A 23,868-nucleotide genomic window follows, 5' to 3' on the forward strand; every position below is an offset into this window, starting at 1 on the left:
AAACCGGAATTTGAACAGTGTTGCCATACATTTTCTATTAACTTTCTCAATCTAAAGTTATATCTTGATATACAGGTACATATATTAAAAAAAATATATATCTGAACTAAGATAAGAAAATAGCGGATAAATATTCTACAATATATATTTTTAAGCAGATATATGTCGTATAAGTTGAAAAATTATATAATTAAACTAATTGTAACATTATTATTTATTTCTAGTAAGATTCGGAGTTTCTCAGAGAGGTAATCCCATTCTCATGGTTGGAGGGAACAGGTTTAAGAAGACATCTGGGTATGGAAAGAAGAGCTGGTGGCATTGCATTAAGCGATCTAGCACGAGTTGTCCTGCTAGTATGAGTCTGGATGGAAACTGTGTCGTCAGAGTGAATTTTAATCACAATCACCGGAAACCGACAGAAATTCGACGTGTAGATGTTCCGATTATACCATAAGTACTTTATAAGAGTTAAAGCTACCGACTAACATCAGGAACAAATGTCCTTCCCTGCGCAAGCGATTTTGAGGCATCACTGAGGGGGCGGGGGGGGGGGAGAGTGACGTGTCGATGGCGTGATTGGTAATCCAGTTGACGTTTCTGTCCCCCGCTGCGATACGATGCGCAATCTTTCCCCCACTCTCTTGTTTAATGCTCAATAAGTTTGCCGGTATCTGTAACTAAACAAATATTTCACTGATATATTATATTAAGGCACGGAACTTTTGTTTGCCCCGATTTTGTTAGTGTGATTGCCAGTGCTAACAGATTTAAATGAAAGGCAACGTCTTAATTAAAAACATGACTTCCTTAAAAATAATATGTAGTTTAATAGAACTATATATTAATAATTAATATATGTATATTTTTTAACACTTTGTTGCATTACATATTTGGTACCACGTTCAGATATCATTTAGTGGCAACAGCCACTTTGTCGCTAGTAAGCGATCTATTCCAGGCAACCCTAGTACGTAAAAGAAAAAGAGATATCCTATGAGCAAAGTGAATAACTGAATTAAAATAAAAACAGCTAACGACTTACAGAATGACAAAAAAACTAAAATGTAATCCTAGAAATCAATTTGATAAAATAAGACAAATTGCCGGTAATTGAAAGCCATGTTTGTAGTGATTTGAAATAACCTCTTTAAATGTAGCTTTTAATGAAATACTCCAAGTTATTAATATAAGACTAATGTTATTATGGTTTATAGAACTTTTTGTGCCTTTATAAATAATTCACTCATTTTATTATCGTAAGTTCCAGTTAAATATAACGTGTAAATAAGAACAAAATATAAACTTAAAATTAAGGTTTTTAATTAACTTAACACTTGTAATAAAACTTTTGTTTATACTTAAGAAATAAAGTTGAATCTTTTTATTCAAAAGCATTTATTAGCCTTTACCTTCCTACTTTGAAATTCACAAGTAACCTTGTTTAACTGTTTGTATGCGGGGAAGGAAAAAATTAATAGATTTTAATGTCATTTTCCCTTACAAAGTACACGCATTTCCCCACATCAAGTTACACGTCAAGAACTTTCCATCTTATAATCTACTAAGTCCGGTAAGTGTTTAACTAATTGTAAGTAATATATGATATGTCACACAAGTTTTCTTGATATACATAATTGATATTTTGCAGCCTTTTTCGGTCTCACGCCAGGAGGTAAGCGATGCCTTGATATTGTGGGCCACCGTTTTACCGTGCATCAGAATGAAGGAGCCAAGATTCGGTGGAGATGTGTCAGAAAAACCTCTGGGTGTTCAGCCTTCGTCACAACTATAGAAAATATCATTATTAAATCAAGACATTTACACAATCACAGTTGAAGTAATTTATACATTATTTTGCTTTATTATAATTTATTTGTAAAGGTTACGGAAAAATGTGTGTTGTGTAATGGCATAGAATTATATGAACCTCATAAGATATTTTTTTATCTTTTATAAGAAACGAAGATATAAATAGATATATAAATATATAATTTATGTAAAACCTCAACAGAAAGTTTGATTTCAAATATATAGTTTGTCGTTGTTTTTATATTTGTTTTGTAGAAACTGATTCAGTATTCTAATTTTAATAAGTACTTTTGTTTAATCATGTTACATGTATGTTTTTGTTAAATATAATTTTATTGATATGTTTTAAAATACATCGAATAAAGGAGCATGGAGCGTGTTCTCTTGCCCTGTGTCATTAGGTGAGACGCCAGTTTTAAGCATAGAATGCCCTCCAAAGGGAAACGAAATGATATTTCCAATATAAGTTTATGTATTAACAATAATAATAAAAAAAGGTTATGGAAATTTAATCATTTTTGTAATTGTTGCAAGTGTTATGTTTTACGATTTATTTTAAATTGTATATAGTATAGTAGTAGGGATTTTTTCTATTGTTATAGTAATAACCGAGATCTCTGTTGTATTACCATGATGACGAATTTTTAATATAAATGCAAATAAATTTGTTTATGAATTTTTTATTTGCAAAGTAAAAACCTTAATCGCAACACTTACGAATAGTGAAATAATATATCGAAATTCTATAAAAAAGCGACAGGATCGCTTTCGACATTGGGAGTTACAGATTCCGGCTTCAACAAACTACGTACAAACGTTAAACAATATACAAGTAATATATATCATAAAACGTAAATGAAAACATTACTATTTCATTTTTCATAGAAGTTTTAATGATATATCCAAATGTTTATAAAATGTTTCTAAAAACTAATTTGTTTCAATATTTTTATTTAATGATTGGATTCAATGAGTTAGGTTAGGTTTATTTTCGTTTCATATCAATAAAAAACTTCCACTGGCTGTATGGGCATAGATCCCTTTGCCTACCCAGAATGGGTGAAGAAAACAAAAAAAATCTCTGCTTATATTTTTTTACGGTTGGCGCTATTTTTCAAAAAGGTTTTTGCGAGTTGAGTTGTTTGTCGTGGAGAGAAGAGACAAAAGCAAATAGTTTTATTAAATTGTTTAATTTTTTGCACTGTATTAAAAATAGTTGTTTAGTACACGTGCGGAACCGTCATTGCAACTTGTTCCGACTGTCAATTTGTCGGAACTCTTTGCAATTACAGGCTTTCCGCACTTGTAATGAAATATACTATTCTGTAAAATGTTGTCAAACCTTTCTAAGGTTTAAATATATAATATTAAATGCTTGACAACTAATTAATTTTTTTTATTACTACAAAGATAAATTTGAAGCTAGATGCGAAATGTATCGGTAAATTAAATTATTCATACTTGTTTTTGTTTTATATATTAATTTTTTACTTTTCTTGTAAATATCTAAATTAGCCAAATCAGTCTAGCCTTTATATATAGATGGATAAATATGGAATAATATTTGTATACATTTCCAGAATATAGGGCTATAAACCTATCCACCCTTGATATCCTAATATTGCACAATAGGTAAGTTATCTCTAGGTTTTATCGCGAACTATTAAGATTATCTATATCATTATGCTATCCTAGTAGATTATGAATAAATAATCTTTACTCAAAGATAAGTATTTCCAGATCTTATGCGCGCGATTCTAAGAGCCCGTTTCTGCAGGGATTCTACTAACATATATATTGGAGGACACAAGTTTTTCAGACATTCCCGATCCCTTATGGGCAACAGAATAAGATGGACCTGCGCTAAGAAACATAAGCTGAAGTGTAAGGCCTCTGCCGTGACTATAGATGGAGTTGTGGTTTCAACGACTGGTCTTCATTCTCACAATTAAATGCCTTTACTCATCTATCTATCTTACTCATTACTTAAAAGGACATTATATACATTTTGATAATGCGATTGGCTATCTCGATTTGTGAGGTCCAAAAAACATTTGTTAGATGATAAGAGAGTGTTATATAACATAAATTATTTATTGAATTTTGTAACAGTATACATGATTTTCTGTAATCTTTTTTATGTATAATATATATTGAATGTTATAAATGAAATATACTACGGCCTACTTTTCGATATGACAAACACGAAAAATGATACTAAGGGTCTGTTTCACAATGTATGGATAAAGTACCAAATAGCTATGCAACACATAAATTATTTGGAAGATAAAAGTATCAAAATTCGATCCTAATTTTACTAAAAAGTATTATGAGTATGTCTAATTGTTTGAGATGTTTTTAAATATCCAGGACTCGCTTTAATAGAGAATTGCATATTACGGTTAAAGTTTTAAGATAAATATTTTTTTAGCATTCCACTTAAAGTTAGGAACATATTTTTGTAATAGATGAAATGAATTTAAAATATAATGTTACCAGAACGGAGCCTTATGTATTTTAAGTGGTTGAGATTTTTGGAATATTATCTAAATTTCGTTATTTTTATTAATGTTAGCACTGTTTATAAGATTATTATAGGTATTATTAATAAAATTTCAATCATGTCTATTTACATTATTAATGTTGTATCGATGTATTGTTTTAATAAACACTTTTATTGTCAAATCTTTTTAAATATCTAATTTGAGTTTATTAAATACCAAATGTAGGTATATTTGAATTTGAGACTCAAATTCGGATACAAGGAGATGTTCGAAGATGATTCAAAATGACAGTTGATATGTCAAACTGTTATCAGACTCTGTCAAATTCACTCTAGGGCCAGCGATCAGAGAACATTGATTTCTACGCTATTACTAACCATTGTAACTTTCAGAGATGATAAATGAAATTGCATTTGCCAAAGGATCTACAGCGCCAGTCAGAAAACACAGTACGCCGAGCTTAGATGTGAAACTTGAAATATTGAAGAGACTAGATAACGGTGAGAAACAGTGTGCTTTGGCAAATGAATATAATTTGGGACGATCCACAATCTATGATATCAAAAGGAAGAGAGCGCAGATTCATAACTTCGCTACTCAAGTGAAACATAAGGCGAAAACACGGAAAAATTTGACGAATGGTCGAAATACATTGCTTGAGAGTGCTCTTTTTAATTGGTATCAACAGAAAAAAGAAGATGGAGTCACTTTAAAGAACAATGCTATTCGTTCAAAAGCACTTTATTTAAATAAAGTTTTTAATAATAATAAAACATTTCGCGCCAGTCCTGCTTGGCTGGCGAAATTTAAGGATAGATTTGGAATTTCGGAAGTTTGAGGCGTATAGTTCGTATTACCAAATCGTATATATTTCTGGTAAAACTAAATACAAAGTTTTCGAAATAGACCAAAGAGATCGGACCTCTTACACATTTCTGAAGGCATATTTTTAAATGTATGACAACCAAGTGACAGATTTTTCTTTCTAAAAAGATAATAGACGTCAAATATTTCTCAGCAAGAAATAGTTTTTATTGGAAAATTCCCCACCGTGTCAACTTTTCCTAAACTTCCACAAATATTTAGAATTGGACCATCCACAATTATATGTTTTGTTATATTCAAAAAATACCAAATGTCTCATGATCTTTATTATAGTTGTTTGTTTATGTATGTTTTTTTAAGTTATAAATGATTAAAAATCAATTATATAAATTAATATACAATTATTATTCTATACAAGTACAGGTCAAATACAGGTACATCCGATTTGATAATACGAGTGAGAAAGATCTATTTAAACTATTTGATAACATAAAAAAATTATAACTGCATACAAATACATATAAAATTTCAAAACAAAATAGTTCTATTAATCACAATTATTTTTTTAGGACAGATAATAAATACCAGTCGAGGTGTGATGCTTCTCTTTGAAAGGTACACTTATAACAGACAGCAAAGTGCAAGGAACAGAATGTACCGGTGGTATTGTGCGAAATACCACGCGGGCTGCAAAGTCACGGTTCTCACGACATCTGAAAATATAGTAACCAAAATTGTTGGTGAACATAATCACGCTACACCCATCCTTCATAAACTTTCCGATGGCAGATATTATGTTCTTCTTAAATAATCTATATTATTGTAAACATGTTTATTTTTTTTTTGTGTATATAGTGTATTTATAATGTACGCGTGTTCGTTTTTATTGAAGTGTAATGTTCAGTCAGTATGTATGTGCCTTATAGAATCATCATCGGATGTCAAGGCAGAATACAAAATTGCTACCGTGTCATTTTGTTTTTAATAACCGTATTTAGGGCAGATTTTGCTGCGCATGTGGAACCAGTTGCCGGCGGAAGCATTGCCGAACCAGGTCGAGTTAGGGTTCATTAAGAAAGAGTGTACCAATTCATAAAAAGGCCGGCAACTTTATGGCTTGTTTTCTTATTTAGTGAGTGATGATTTTATAGAAAACTAGCGGATCCGACAGACGTTGTCGTGTCTACACGTCTTTAATTTCAAAATTTCAATTTTTAATAAGCCATTTTGATGAAAATTATTATTCAAATGTTATGACAATATCTAACGATCCAGCACATGGTCACACACGATATAACACAATGATAACAAAACTTTTTTTAAATTTCGGGACATACTAAAATTAAAATTCGAATATTATTTAAAATTTGACACTGCGATGGTAGCGCCGTCTGTCGGATCCAATGTAAAACATTCCAAAATCAACAACAACTAATACATTGAAAATTAATTAAAAAAACATTGTCCAGCGGACAAAATTGTGAATCTAAACCATTCCCAGATCCCCTTGAACACACACAAAAAATTTCGTCTAAATCGGTCCAGTCGTTTAGGAGGAGTTCAGTCACATACACACGCACACAAGAAATATATATATTAAGATATACATTTCTGGGTATATAACGGTATTTTTAAGGTATTTATTTTAAAAAGATTATGTTTTGGACATAAATACATCACTTTTTTATTGTAAGGCAATTGAATTTTAATAATTTAGGCTTTATGATTCTTCAAAACTGATAATTTTAATAATTTTATGTTAATTAAGTAATAAATAATACATTAACATATAGTATTTTTATATTGTCCCCATGGGCTTACTCCGTATAGCTACAGCTATACAGATTTCATTATAGAATAGGACATGCTATTTTAATTTGTGCTAACGAAATACTGCCAAATTATAAATCCGCACTTACCATAGAGAGTGTTCAGAGGAGTTGTTCGGATTAATACCTTCAGCTGAGTTTCATCATCGGACGTCGAGGCAGAATACAAAATTCCAACCGTATCACATCAACGTCTGTCGTCCCACAACTGAGAATTTTCCAAGGCAGTTTTTGCCGCGTTTTTACCATCAGTATGTGGAAACAGCTGCTTACTAAAGTATTTCCGAATTCAACTTAGGGTCATTTAAGAAGAGAGCGTACTACTTCTTGGCATACTCTGGCATTGAATGTCCATGGGCGGCGGTATTACTTATCATCAGATGAGCCTCCTGCCCGTTTGCCCCCTGTTCTATAAAAAAATGCAGGAAATTATTGAGCCATTTATTTGAATTTTAGAGAGTAACTGTGCTTTTTTAAAACAAGTAAAATATATTACAACTTGACTATATACTATTTCAGTTTCATTTACCATCAGAACTAAGGAGAACGGACGTAAATGTATGCAAATTGGAAAATTCCTCTTTGGTCTCCACTACACCAGAAGCTTTAAAACAAGATGGCGCTGCGTGAGACATAACAGTCAGTGTAATGCTGTTGTTTACACATTTGAGGACGAGATCCTATGTCTCAAAAATGAACACAATCATCCATGAGTTACTATTATGAGGGTATTTGAAATACCCAGCTTGACATAAAAAATTACCCTCTTGTTCCATTGCGGCGTACAGTCAGTACAAAAGCAATGTAGTGCAAACTGTTTAGATTATTCTTTATGAACTTATAAATAGAAGGATCGAGCCTTCGAATTGATCAATCTAGATTATCTGGTACTGATCAACATTGTATGTTAAAATATAAAACTATTATATAGTATTCTCTACACATCAGGCGTTTTATTTACGGAAATAATAGTATTACTTGTTAATTACGATAGTTGTATTATAAAATTTTATTTTTGTATTAACAGTGATCTTCGTTAACAATATGTCTGGGAAGCGTTTGGCTATATATAATGGCTATTCTTTCTACTGTGGAGTGCAAAGTTCTAGAACACATACATGGAGATGCACCCGATGGGGACACTGCAAGTCCAGATTCATACTTAACACGAAAAGTAATGTTATGATAACCGGAAACTTTAATCACTCACACGAAGCACCGTCATATGTAATAAGAAATGGGATTTATATAAAAGTTTAGCTATTTAATTACAAATTACCTGTGTATGTATTGTTATATAAATGGATACCATAGACTCAGTGTGTAGATTCGTTTCGTATATGATCAGCATTGGTTATTATACAAATATATGACTTAATGTTATGTGTTTTCCTACTATTTACTCTTACTTACTCTTTTGTTGTTTGAAATTTGTGATTGCATGTAATTAAATATTTTGTTCATATCTTTAGGTATTTCTAATTATCTTTAAAATAATTTTGCAATCCCTTACAGTAGGCCTATATTATATTGTTTTTTGAAGTAAAAACTACAATTGGACCCATGTTTACAGGGGAAAGTTGTTTAGTTTGATGATTGGGACACACCCTTAAAATATTTTCACTTAATTAAAAATGATTGTTGGCGACTCATAAATAGAAATATAAATATATTATAAGTTAGGTTTGAAAATTGTAACTCTATAAATAGAAATTAAGTGCGAGTGTTAAGAGTTATAAGTTAGACAAAATATGTATACAGATTTAAGTGAGAAATATGGTTCAGTTATGAATGTAAATATATTAAATAAATAAATAGCCGAATAAAAGGGTCACAGCTCTCGACGCGGTATACCGGCGCAAATGTATGTAAGCGTAGCTCTCGTCGCGGTATACTTGCGTAGTACTTAAGCTCGGCGCGGGCGAGTCTCGGGGCAGTCTCGGTTCAGACTTGACACGGTGCAGACGCGCGTAGAGAATCGGGCTCGTTCCTTTATCCCGTGACAACGAGCTGTGATCCACGAATAATCGGCGAAGCAAGAAACAAGAACAAGCCGCAGTTTCATTTCAAGACAACATCTACAATTACGCACTAGCAGGGGTGCGTGGATCGAGGCGGTACCAGCGTTACGTCGAGCCGTCTTGACAAACGAGTACGAAGTCAAACCCCACCGGTATACAAAGCCGCACCGAGGTTACTTAGGTTACCGCACGGGTGTTATCAAACGAACACGATTAACACGTTGAGTGCGAAACCAGGTTCTAAACACCTTGTATACGTCTACGCTTACAGCGCGGCTAAGAAAAGTATAGACTTCCTTGTCGCGCGGAAGGCCTAACTTTAAGTTGGTTCGGGGTAGGAAATAGTTGAATATATATCTAAGATGTATTATTAAAATAGAATCCAATTGTGTACCTACCTTAATACCGGGTTCTTATGCCTGGTACCGCACGGAAGAATTAAAATTTCATCATAATGCGATACCAGGTCGAAGCACCTTGTACCCCGCTTACCTGGTACCGCACCCCGCGTAAGCTTCGCGCGACTAGTGTTGGCTTGCAATCGTGAGAAACGCACGTGTCGGTATGGCGTCAAGATCAACAAAACGGTGCCGAAAAAGTATATTATATGATGTTTGCGAGGACAGTGATGAAGGGAAAGTTAAATCTAATTATAGGTTGATTTATCAGAGTACAGGTAAGTCATGATTACTTTTTATTTTACTTACTTAATTACGTTTCTCGTGTAGTCCAGATGTAATAGTTGTGAAATGAAGCTTTTTAAATACTATTCTTTAAAAGTAATACTCTTATTTCAGAGTCCACCACCAAGTGATAATAAGTCTACTATAAAAGATGTTGAAACGTCTAGTGATGAAGAAATATTTCCAATGAAACGTTTTAAAAAAGTTGATCCTGTAGAAATAACGACCGCTAACACCACTGAAAATTTACTAACTGATAATTTGTCAACAAAAAATCAAACCCCTATTAAACAAAAACGTGTCATAAATAAACATGCTAACTCTATAATCATTACAAATAAGACAACAGGGCTTATAAAGAATACCAATAATTTGGTGTCCCCTAGTGGACACAAACAATCGAAAGAAATGATTTTTGTTAGTCCCAGTACCAACAAAACATGTCATATGTTTTTTTTTTTTTTTTTTTTAAATAATTTTCACTCTACTCCCCTGCCATAGTGTCCAGGGACTTTATATTTCACTGATATTATTATTGGTAAAAGAGAAGCGTTTCACACCCCAGATGGCGCAAATTCTAACAGGGCACGGAGCCTTTGCATATTACTTGCACAGATTTAAAATTAGGACAAGCCCAACATGTGCCTGCAGTAATGAAGAGCAAACAGTGGAACATGTGCTTCTACACTGCCCTATATTCGCATCGTCCAGGCACGACCTGGAGCAACAAATACAGATGACTGTAGACCGTAACGGCCTACAGGACATATTAATAAAGCACAGACCGTGCCTGGAACGGTTCTGTGAAAAAATAGTTGTATATATAAAGGCGGCAAATAAAACAGAAAGAGCGGGTCTCGCGGGGAATTGCGCCCCGGCTCGCCCATGAATATTGTTAATAAAAATATTACCGATGTAGTCGGGGCGTAATTCCCGACATGTCATATGTTACAGAATGTTACATTTTCCCCTTCTCATTCAAGTCAACAACTTCAAAAAAATAAAAGTTCTTCAATTCCATGTTTACCATTATTGGACTTTCCACATTTACGTCAGGAGAGCAGAGCTGGTTCTTTATCAGAAATATCATGTTCTAATTTACTGGACTTTGAAATATCGCTTACTGAAGATAAAATAAATGAACTTCTTAAAACACCTCAACAAAATAGAAAAAATCCAAATTTTACATCAAAATACGCTCAATCTGAAAATTCAGATACCAAATCTGAAAGAAATAGTGTCAATTTTGAAGTTTCTGTTTCTATCGAAAACATTCCGGAAAATATAAAAGCAAAAAAACTAAATAGAAATAATAAACTGCCAGTCATCTTCAAATCGTCTCACATTATAAACGAAGATAGAATTAGTTACGACGAAAAGGACATAGCTCAAAACAGAACGAATTCCAAAAAAATACCAAGTTTTAAGTCGTTAGATTCTATTGACCAAGATAGTATTTCTAGTAATGAGAAGACGGCCATAGAGAAAAATAGATCATTTCCTAATAAAACACCAAGTACTTTCAATTCATCTGTTTCAAGTGATGGGGATAGTGTTGAAAATTTATGTGATAGCGATAGTGATGAAGATCATGGTCTTTCTAATGATGAAACAACTGATTCAGAGAGCCATCATTCATTAAAAGATTTTGCAGGAATAGAACTTGAATTATCTTCTGAAGATAGAAATCAAGACATAGAAAATGAAACTTTAGACACGGGAGAAACACTGCGTGGCTGCCAAACCAATAAAAACGATAAAGATGAGTGGGAGGATATTTCTGAAAGTCCCGTCAATTTTGACGAATTTGTGGAACATAATGCTTTGAAGGTACCCACGTTCGCAAAATCTCCTGAAGATTTATATAAGTTATTTGTAACAGACGACATGATTTACGAAATGGTGTCTCATACAAATAATTACGCACAAAATTATTTACAAACCAATCAAAGAAATTTAAAACGTAAATCACGCATGAAACAGTGGAGTGATACTAGTTTTCAGGAAATGAAAACATTTATGGCAGTTTTAATGGCAATGGGATTGAATAAGGTTCCTCAGATAAACTTGTATTGGAGCAAGAATAAATTATACAGAAACGAATTTATTAGTTCGGCAATTAGCAGAGACCGATTTTTACTGCTCCTCAAATTCTGGCATGTCAGTGATATATCGAATTATGATAAAACTGACAAACTACATAAAATCAGAGATATGTTTACAAAGATTATAGAAAAGTTTCAGCAGATATTAAAACCGGGTAAATTTGTAGTCATTGATGAAACAATGATACCCTGGAGAGGTCGATTAGGTTTCCGCCAATATATAAAAAATAAGTCTCATCGGTATGGCGTAAAACTCTATAAGCTTTGCAATCCCGAAGGTTATACTTACCAAATAGAAGTTTATACAGGTAAAAAAGGCGAAAAAAGAGAAGTCGATCACAGCCAAAATGTAGTGCTGCGTTTGATAAAAAATCTAACAGGTGAAGGGAGAACCGTTATAGTAGATAATTACTATACTTCATTGAATCTAGCAGAAAAACTCCTATTACAAAAGACCTTTATATGTGGAACTTTAAACGTAAGAAGAAAGCATTTGCCAAAGACAGTTACTCTATCAAAGATAAAGAAGGGCGAGGTTATAGGAAAAATGAATAAAAACGGAGTTAAAGTATTAAAATGGGTTGATAAAAGACAAGTTTTAATGCTAACTACCTGCAGAAATCACGACGATAAGCTAATAGATACAGGAAAAAAAAACGAGGCTCTGATGAAACTGTTAGGAAACCAGAATGTGTGCTCATGTACAATAAGACTAAAAAAGGAATTGATTTCAGCGACCAAATGTCCTCCTACTACACAACATTAAAAAAAGGATTGAAGTGGTGGAGGAAAATAATAATGGAGTTATTATTTGGTACAGCTCTTGTTAATGCCTGGATTGTGTATAATTTAATTAATGATGGGAATAAAATATCTAAACTACAATTCGTGGAGGAAATTATCAAAGATTTTACAAAAAAGGGCTTTGACAATGATTCAGGTAAATTCACGCATCCACGCTCGCACGTGCACACACTTACAATTACAAATAATAATAATAAATTTATAAATTTATCTTTTCAGATCCCGCACGAAAAGTTGACAAACACACTTTTACAACAAAAGGTGATAAGAAGAGGAATTGTGTCGGATGTTACGCAAAACTCCGAACCTTTTTAACCAGTCGCCAAGCTGACAAAAAAGTAAAAAAAATTTTAACTAAATGTGTTCAGTGCAAAAAAAACTTTTGCTACCCATGTTTTATTGAAAAACATTAAATTATGTTTGCTTTTGTTACATTACCTATACCTATTAAAACTTAATTACACCTATCGATATTTCTATTTCACATCCTTAACATACGCACTAGACAACCCTTATTCAGTGCGGCACAGGGTGAATAAGCCTTGTATTTTGACATTAGCTATAATTTTTAAACTAAACAAGTTGTTAACGAACGCCTTCAGGTGTATGTCAATTAATTCATTATTATTAATATTACGAGCAAAAAAAACATATATATTTTAAAATGAAGCCCAAAAAACGATTTAAGTTTCTTAAATTTTACAGGGTCTATAAGCCTTGCGCCGCCACAATTGATGTTTTGTTACCAGGTGTATAGGCCGTGTACCGAAGGAACGGAAAGTATTGAGAAGTTACTGTCGCAGCAAACGTGTTAAACGTACTATACCGTGCGGGCCTGAGTACATCTGCGGGTGTCGCGGTGGGTGATTGGCACCAATCAATAATGACCTTATACATCGTGTAACGGAAAGGGGCTAAAAAATATTGCGAGAAATGCAACCAAGACCTTTGCGTAACATGTTTCCAAGACAATCATCTGTAAATAAAAAAAATCAGTGCTTTTACGATAATTCTGTTTTATTTTCGATATCCCCTGCCGCTTTTCCTGCCTTATTTCTGTTTGGCAGATCTCGCTACGAATCAAACCTAAGGAGGTTGGGTTCAAGGTAATTCTAACAATATAAAAAAATGTATACAATATGTTTCCTCAAAGTTATAGTATATAATGGCATAAAGTTGTGATTTTAAGACTTACTTTTATTTTTAAACTATTCAAAACATAGTATGCAGCTGTTGTGAATAGATACACGTTTTCGAACCTCAATCAAAAGTCCTAGAGTATTTTTTTATAGAACAGGAGCAAACGGGCAGGAGGCTCACCTGACGTTAAGTGACGCCGCCCATGGACACTCTCGATGCTAGAGGGCTCGCGAGTGCGTTGCCGGCATTTTAAGAATTAAGGTGTACGAAACATCATTGTCGGTTTATTTTGGATGAAGTTTTGGAACGACGAACGTCGAGTGGAATTTCGTATACAATCTTGACATGCGATGATCAGGCGCAGGTATTCATCCGAACAACTCCTCTGATTATTTCTCGATATAAATTATTATAAATTTGTGAGGAAAAATACGTTAATAATTCGCCTACCTTTTTTACTATGTGATTGTGATTATGTAACTTCGTTTTATGTTTCAGTGACGTATGTTGTAAATCAAAACCAAAAGAATATAGCACTAGTGAATGGTTATTGTTTTTATCCAGACGAACGTCGCAATTCTTCCATACCCTGGTACTGCTCGCGAAGTAAAAAGTGCAATGCCCGCTTCACTACTACAAAAGACAAGACAATAATTCGAAAAAGCAACTTTACACACACACATCCACCCGCAAAGTTTATAATTAATAAGGGAGTGTACTATCGACTTTAGGCTTAAATATACTTTAATTTCGTTTATAAAAACCTAAAGTAGTTTATTATGATTATTTTTATTTAATAATAAGGTAAACGGGCAGGAGGCTCACGTGAGGTTAAGTGATATCGCCGCCCATGGACACTCATATTGCCAGAAGGCTCGCAAGTGCGTTGGCGGCCTTTCAAGAATCGGTACGCTCTTTTCTTAAAGGGCTCTAAGTTGAAATGGTTTAGTAACACTTCAGTGGACAGCTGGTTCCACATATTGGTGATGCGCGGCAAAAACTGCCTTAGAAAACGCTCAGTTGTGGAACGATGGACGTCGAGGTGATACGGATAGAATTTCGTATTCTGCCTCGACGTCCGATGAAACAGCTGCAGATATTAAACCGAACAACTCCTCTGAACACTCTCCATGGTAAATGCAGTAGAATTGTATTGTTGTTTGAATTTTGTCATTATGTGATTGCGTATAAAATATTTTTTTCTTATCTTATTATATTTTTTTTTAAGTAAAACTGTACAATTGTTTAATTTTTGTCAATTTTGTTTATTACTATATAATGGCTAAAGAAAGTGATATTACGATTTACTTTTACCAATTAACCTTTCTAAACATAGTAAACAATTTCGATTCTGAAGAGAAGTGAACTATAGAAGAATACGGGTTCAATTAACACCCTTTTTCTTTTTAAAAGTACCTGAAAAATCAAAAGGAATATTTCACTCAAAGCATAAACAGGAGTGATGAAGATGACAATACTCGTTAACATTCTGATAGTTCAACTGAATCGATGATATCTTTTTGTTAAATTAAAAAAAAAACTATTTTTCAGAATAACTACATTTGATTCTATGTGTATTAGAAGTTTATTTTCTTAAGTCGATTATTTATCACATAAAAAGTTTTTATCATCAGTATCGCCATCTATATTTGATCTACTATACGATGAAGCAGTTGTTGTAGATGTAGTACAGATCAGTACTTGAGAAACAATACAACAACTAAAAACAGAGCTCCATAGTATAGGCTATAAAAGAGAAGAAATCAGTAATACAGAGTTTTTTTTTTCAGTATACTATTACATAAGACCTACGGGAAAGATTGCAGCTGTTGTAAATGGATACACGTTTTATGCGAACGAAAATCAAAAGGTATGGAGGTGTACTAAACGTTACTGTCGTTCTCGATTCGTTTTGGATGACTCTGGTAAAATGGAAACATATCGCTTTGCACACAAGCATATACCCAGCAAGTATATCATTAAAGACGGTTGCTATTTTAATTTTCGATTTATATAATAAAAATTTATTTCCAGTGTAGTTAAGCTCTTTTGTCTTTAGCAGTACGTGTTCCAAAATAAATTAAAGTGAAAAATTGGTATTAAGCTTTGAATAATCGATTTTTATTTTCTACATAATTCTTTTTAAATTATTTAAGTACTTTTACCCCTACGACTACGCATTTAATAATAAAATAAATATTATGTTTACTTTATTAATATGCGCTGCATAAATGCATGCGCTTTTTGTATCGAATCAGGTAAATGAAGAATGGTTTTTAATAATCATTTCATGGCATACAAAACATGAAGTAGCAGATATCTCAGGTACCAGAAGCCGTCATGGTACTTGAGATATCTGCAGTCCTAAGTTAACTTTTGTGTTATGTTAGTAACACTATTAAGAGATTAACGTTTTTTTTTATAGAACAGGGGGCAAATGGCCAGGAGGCTCATCTGATGTTAAGTGATACCGCCGCCCATGGACACTTTCAATGCCAGAGCGCTAGTGAGTGCGTTGCCGGCCTTTTAAGAATTGGTACGCTCTTTTCTTGAAGGATCCTAAGTAGAGTTGGTTCGGAAATACTATTTAAATAACGTTCACGAGCTCGGTTTACATGGCCAAATCACTCTCTACGCTGATGACACCTGCTTATTTTATTTCGGTATAAATATCCAGACTATGGTTGCTCGAGCTCAGTCAGACCTAAATTCTCTATATTCTTGGTTTCAACAAAATCTGCTAACCATAAATATCTCAAAAACATCTTATGTAATATTCAGAGCAAAAAATAAAATCATTCCTATGTTTCAACCGTTAAAAGTTCAAGACGTTGAAATCACTAACAAAAAATGGGAAAAATATCTGGGTCTTAGAATAGATACATATTTAAAGTGGAACTTTCATATATCACACATAATTACCAAACTAAAATCACTTATAGGCAGATTTTGGTCAATATCAAAATGTATTCCTCAATCCGTACGTCATTTAATTTATAATTGTTTAGTCAAGCCACATTTCATATATCTAATTGAAATATGGGGTACGGCATGTAAAAACATAATTTCTAACTTACAAACACTACAAAATAAATTAATAAAATCATTATTTAGATACAATTTTTTAACACCGACTAATAAAATCTACCAAGAAACCAAAATTATGACAATTAAACAACTGTATGTATATAGCACCTGTATTTTGATAAAAAAAATTTTAAATAACTCTATCCATAGTTGCTTGTCGTTTAAAAAAATCAAACACACAACGACACGCAATACTCGTCGAGCGAGTTTGCTTATCTTACCGAAGCCGCGTACTAATTATTTGAAGAAATCTATTAGGTATGAGGGTGTGCAATTATTTAACCAATTACCATCTCAAATTCGCAATATTGGAGTGTTTGACAAATTCAAAAAGGCATTAAAGATGCATGTTAGAATTAACATAGCTGACTAAAATTATTACGGCTAATGGCGACGTGTATCTCGCTCGTATATAATATATAAATATTAATATTAAGTTTCTCATGTAAATAAAATATTTCTGTTTTGTAATGAGAAAATAAAGTTCTTTAAACATTAAATAATACTTCAGTTTGAGAAAATAAGTACAAACTCTTGTTTATAGGCCTAAGAAATATTGCAAGTGCGGTATCTCGAACACAGGAACAGTATGTAAGCGTTATATAACACTAAGACTGGTAATGACCATTACGTTAGTATAACTGTTTACTTGTACTAGTGTTGCCCAAAATCGGTCTTGGTCTTGCAGTCTTGGTCTTGTTCTTGCATTTTTGCAAGACCAATACCAATACCAAGACCGCCTTATCGTAGCAAGACCAATACCAAGACTGAAGCCTGCAAGACTTGAGCAAGACAATACTTAAGCCTGCAATACTCTTGCGTCTTGCAGTTCGGACAAACTGAGATTTGGGCGTTATCAAATTTTCAACTTTATCATTAGAGAAATATGGTTCAAGGTTGATTGGGAAAATGTGACGTTCTGCGAATAAACTGTTGGTCGGTCGGTGTATTATATACCTACATATTTGATAATTTACCGACAAAGACGCCGCGGTTTGCAACAAGTGTATCACAGCATTTGACACGCTGTCTCGATAGTGGGTGATTTAAACAAATTTGAAACGTGGAAAAACTCCAAATATGAGCGACGTCATATTGCTTTACGCATTTGATTTTAAAATCACACATTTCCAAAAATCGAGATTTGCAGTGTCGGTTTATCAACTTCTATCGTATCTACTCTAGTAGCTAGTAACCTCCATAAAAACAGCAGACAACGTATAGTTCCAATAAAAAAGGAACATAATAAACAATATTATTTGCATAATTATCTACACTTTATTTTTGCGTAGGCACAAAACCTATTTGATTTTGATTCTGATACTTCTATTTTTTAATCTTTCAAAGATTTATTCTATCTATCAAAGAAGCCGCATTTTTCTTTGTCGGTCTTCGGCTTGTGTGCTTATAAATATGAGTTTTTATTTCAATTTCAGTCATTTCTAATTGAGTTTCGCTTCGAGTCTATCTTATTTATTATTCTCGCCCATTTACCTAGCTAGGTACTCTAAATTCTTATTGCTTTCGGAGTGAATGTTTACAATTTGACATGAGTGACGAATAAATAGCAATAGGCTAATAGGTATTTGCAAGTCTTGCGAGACTTGCGAGACTCTTGCTGCAAGATCAAGACCAAGACCAAGACTGAGAGCGCAATACCAATACCAAGATCAAGACCAGGTGTATTGACGCAAGACCAATACCAAGACTGGTCTAAGTCTCGTCTTGGTCTTGCATTTGGGCAACACTAACTTGTACAGTAGAAAATTAAGTCAACATACTGGCAATCATTATTGTATGGGCAAGATTAAATTCATATGTAAATTGGCACTCTTTTGTGTGAAGTAGACTATAAGTAATACTATCGTTTATCACGACACGAGGGTACCGCGGCACAGTTAACATTAGCTCTGTATATTTATTTAAAATTAAAATAGAATCGGTGCGTAAAAAAGGTTAAAAAACGGGAACTATGATATTTTAAGCAACATATTTACACAGCAAATGTGAACAATAAATACAGTGCATTAAACAGTAGTTAGTTAGCCGTGATCAAACAATTTGCTATCCGCCATACCGCGTTGGATATTTCTCGTTCAGTTATGGTTAAAAATGACAATTGCTGCAAAAAACTGACGAAGTGTAGTGAAGTGACTTTTAAAAGTGTCTTGTGCAAATCAAGTACTTTAATCTAACATCCTAAGCACTGTTTAAAATAAATCACAATATCATATGTGTTATATACGATTTATTTGCGAGCTAAGTAATTAGTCGATTGGCACTTGCGACGAGGTGTTGGGAACATTGTGCACATTGAGACTTCCAGATCGAATCCTGCCGCTTTCATACCTACGAAGAGAAGTTTACTTTTATTTTATTTTTTATTTTTTACCACTAAACAACAATGGAAGACCAATTTCAAATGTTGTTTGAGAAAATGAGAATTGAAATGAAGGAACAGAATACAAAATTGGAAGAATCTTTAACTAACAAAATAATAAATAGAATCGATGAGAAATTAAAACCTATCTTAGCAGAAAATGAAAACCTAAAATTAAAAGTCGCAACCTTAGAAAACGAAGTCGAACATTTAAGAACAGAAAAAAAGGAAAACAATTTAGTCATTTTTAACTTGAAAGAGGAGGAATGTAGTAGTACCGAGTTATTGCAGAATGTCCAAAGGCAATGTCTGGCGGATTTAAATATAACACTCGAAAAAACAGAGGTTAATAAAATATACCGTATCGGAAAACCGACAAAACAGGAAGGAAAACCAAGGCCGATTTTAATATCCTTCGTTAATAGTTGGAAGAAACAGGAAATCTTAAAAAATAAGAGAAAGTTCAAGCAATTGTTTATTTCTGAAGACTTTTCCAAAGAAGTGTTAGAAAAAAGAAAATTATTGAAACTAAAATTAATAGAAGAACTAAAGAATGGCAAGATTGCATATTTAAAATACGACCAACTTATAGTCAAGGAAAATGTTTCTAACACAGACAAAAGGAAGAGAGAATTATCAGCTTCTCCACAAGCTGAACATATGGCTCAACCAAAAAAACAACAGGCACTTCTTTCGTCTAAAACTAATCGAACAAGTGCTTTTGACATGATGAGGGCCAGATCGAACTCTCTTTCTAAACCTACTTCCTCTGATAAAAGATCATAGCAACCATGTGTTGGTACCCAGAAAACAAATAAAATATTAAGAACAATCTCCCCCAATACGGCTGGTCCCCGTGGGGGAAGTAGACCACCACCCTCCACCCAAAAAATAGAAAAACACTCTCGCCATATTCAAGACACACGAATTTGTACAATGAATAAAACAAAAGTTTAAATGTCCTTTAATAATTATAAGATTAACATAATTGAAGTCTATGCCCCCACAGCGAAGTCAAGCCAAGAAAACATAGATATTTTTTTATGATAGCTTAAATAATGCACTAGTAGATTCTCTGCCATATACAATTGTGCTTGGAGATTGTAACGCACAAATAGGCCGAGCCACTCCAGATGAAAAGTTGGTTATGGGTTTATGGGGACACGGTAAGAGAAGCGAGCGAGGCAAACGACTTATTGACTTTTGTTTAGAAAAACAACTGTTTATTGTGAACTCTTATTTCAAGAAAAAAAAAACACCAAAAATAAATGGACATGGTTATCACCAGGTACTCGAACCGCTAATGAAATAGACTTTTTTATTATTAAAGGCCCTATCATCATACCGTCGAAAATATGGATATAATTAATACCACCCACCCAACAGACCACCGTATGGTTCGGGCAACAGTGAAAATTTCAGCAAAAATTAAAAGTAGAAAACAATTTAAAGGCAGACAATCAGGACTGAACCCACTAGAACAAGGAAACACTTAAGAATATTTTTTCGGTTCAACACACTGAAAAATCTAAGAATATCCAAGAACAATATAATAATATTATACATCGAATTAAAACCAGTATCGAAATTTACCAACAAGACCAGGGATAAAGAGAAATAACTATATTATAACTTAAAAAATAAGAGTTATGATAAATGAATATGCCGCGCCTGGTCCGCGACAGACGCGAGTGGAACCGGAAGGAGGAGGCCTATGTCCAACGGTGGACAAACCAAAACTTAACTGAATTACGTTTTATCATCCCTAAATTTTATAGTTTTTTGGAAATAAAGGCTATTATTATTATTATTATTATTATTATCGTTTATATGTTTTAGTTGTGTTCGCTGTGAATAATAACAACAGGCCCATTGCGATATTAAATGGATATGTCTTCTACCAGAATGCACGTAATATGAGCACGATAAATTGGTCTTGCACACGAGGGAGTAAGTGTAAAGCGAGGTTTACAACGTCAAAGGACAATAGTGTAATCATCAAAGTTTCGTTGGAGCATTATCATCCACCTACCAAATACATTGTCAAAAATGGTGTCTACCATAGAATTTAAGTACCTGGATGGCCGAGCTTTGCTCGGTATTTTTATTTTTTTATAAATTCTGTTTTTTGGAAGTTATACTTAAGTACGAATTACATACTAATAAACTGATGAAATATGAACAGTATAGAATATATATGCTGGAATAGCTTTAGTGTTGTTGTGTCGTTAAAGCAATTTAAAAAAATAGTATTATTATTCGCCGATAGATGTCAGGAAGATTCATTTTTCAGTTTAAATTGGGACTACTCAAACACCACCTTTTTGTTATTTTCTATCATTTATTCCTAGCTAGATCGATTTATCGCCCCCGAAACCCCCCGTATACTGAATTTCATGAAAATCGTTGGAGCCGATCCCGAGATTCCAATTATATATGTATATACAAGAATTGCTCGTTTAAAGATATAAGATTTCTTGATAATTACAATGCTCTAGGACACGCAATAGACGATGCAATGATTTCATATTATTACAATAATTATTATAATATTAAGAATATTTTTGAGGTTATACTTCTTTTGGCGCGATGGAGAAAAATGATGAGAGTGAATTTTTACGATGCGCGCGCACACCAGCACCTAAATTCGACATCGTAAAATTAAGTCTCGGTGGCATGGAATTCGATAACTATGTTCAAGTTGTATGTTCTAGTATTTAAACAGTGTGAAATTAAAAAGTGCATATAAATATTATATTGGTGTTTTTAAATCAATTTCATATACGACGGTGATAGTATTTACTAATAATTCATTTATTTAAATAAAATCTTCATGATTAATTTTAATATTTATCGTTAATCACTTCTGCATTTTATTTATTTTCTTACCATACGGAAAGAAGAATAACTTCTAACGCGTGTACATAAGTACACACACTCTTTTTATTTCTTACAATTTATATTTTTTAATTGTACATAATAATAGTAATCTAGTCACACCGCACGCAAACACAATCTAGTGTATGTTTTAATTTTGTCATATTTAGTTGAGATTTTTTTTCTTAATTTATTATAAGACGGTGCATATATACGACGGTGCACCGTCTTAAAATGCGCATAATAAGAGCTAGAAAGTAGCAACATGTTTATAGTAGAACGACCCAGAAAGCTTCTAAGTCTCACAAGCAACATCCCTGGCATCAGTATCCTTGACCTCCTATCCTGATCCTATATCGAGTAACGGCAACACTGTCCCCGAGATAAAAAGGCGAATCGGTAAAGATGCCAAGGCATGTCTAGATAACATCTGAAAGAAATGAGGAATTGGCATTAAAACGAAAATCAGATCCATACAGGCTGTAGTTTCCTCTACCTTTTTTAGTAAGGGGCAAGTGGGCGGAAGGCTTATCTGGTGTTGAGTGGGATAAAAATAAATATTTATTTATTGAGGAACTAACTAGACTAAACAAAAAACATTCGATTAAACGTGGTGACCTAATTGTGGGGGATATGAATATAAACTTAAAAAACCATGATAATATTAGATATATAACTACTTAAGTAAATTGAGTGAATTTGGGTTGAAATGCGGGATAAATCAGTACACGAGAATAGAAAAAAAAATTACAAAATAGCTAAGTCATGTATTGACTAATTTTTCTATAGAGGAGTCGGTGACCGTGAACTATTCATAGCTGTTAACAATATCGCTCCGGTATACTACAGTAATAAATACATAGGGAGGAAAAAAACGTGCGAATGGGCCAATAACAAACTTTCAAATAAAAGTAGTAAACAAAGAGATAAATTATATACAATATGGAAGTCAGATGAAAGTAATGTCAAAAATCGATTTTTTTTATAATTATTATAATAGCCTTTTTTCGGACATAACTTTATTATTATTTATTTTTATTATTATTATTATTATTTTTGTAGATTGCTTTTTCTACCACTTAAAGCACGCGAAACGTCGGTTAAATTTAAATTATGTTTAAATAATTATAAGTTTACAATAATACATAACTTAAATCCGTAATAAAAAGTGTTTTCTTTAAATGTGTAAAAGTTATGTTAATAAAAGACAATACTATATTTGATGTCATGTCAAAATAAATTATCAACATTATTGGCCTTACAGGCTATTGTATTATGTGATTAAACGTTCGCTAATGTACGGCAGGTTTGATTTCTTTTTATGTTTCAGTGACATTTGCTGTAAATCAAAATCAAAAGAATATAGCAATAGTGGGTGGTTATTGTTTTTATCCAGATGAACGTCACAGTAACTCCATACCATGGCACTGCACACGAAGTAAGACTTGCAGAGCCCGCTTCACTACTTCGAAAGACAAGACAATAGTTCGTAAAAGCAACCTCACCCACTCTCATCCACCATCAAAATTTGTAATCTGTGACGGAGTGTATTATCGACTTTATTGACCAGTCTATTATTAAATATATATGTATAAAACAATATATATATATTTTTTCCATTTATATACTTTTTACCTTATTAAAGATCACTATTACGTTGAACTTTCAATAAATCAATAAAAATATATATAATATTGGGTGCAATTACGTAAGCGAGTATCAAATCTATTAGTCATGACTAATGACAATCTTATTTTTCTACACAGAAACGTTTACACGTTATTTATTAAAAAAAAAAAAC

At 33.0% G+C, this 23,868-nt stretch overlaps 1 protein-coding gene and 1 pseudogene across 4 annotated transcripts in view; both read left to right on the forward strand.

Moving 5' to 3' along the window:
- The window catches only part of LOC110998605 (protein tramtrack, beta isoform), a 297,133-nt gene that overhangs the window by 75,426 nt on the left and 197,839 nt on the right, over window positions 1–23,868 (forward strand). The gene's annotated exons all lie outside the window — the stretch shown is intronic.
- LOC110999345 lies at window positions 10,215–13,272 on the forward strand (annotated as a pseudogene).

This window comes from Pieris rapae, chromosome 8 (genome assembly GCF_905147795.1).
Source record: "Pieris rapae chromosome 8, ilPieRapa1.1, whole genome shotgun sequence".
Lineage (NCBI taxonomy): Eukaryota > Metazoa > Arthropoda > Insecta > Lepidoptera > Pieridae > Pieris > Pieris rapae.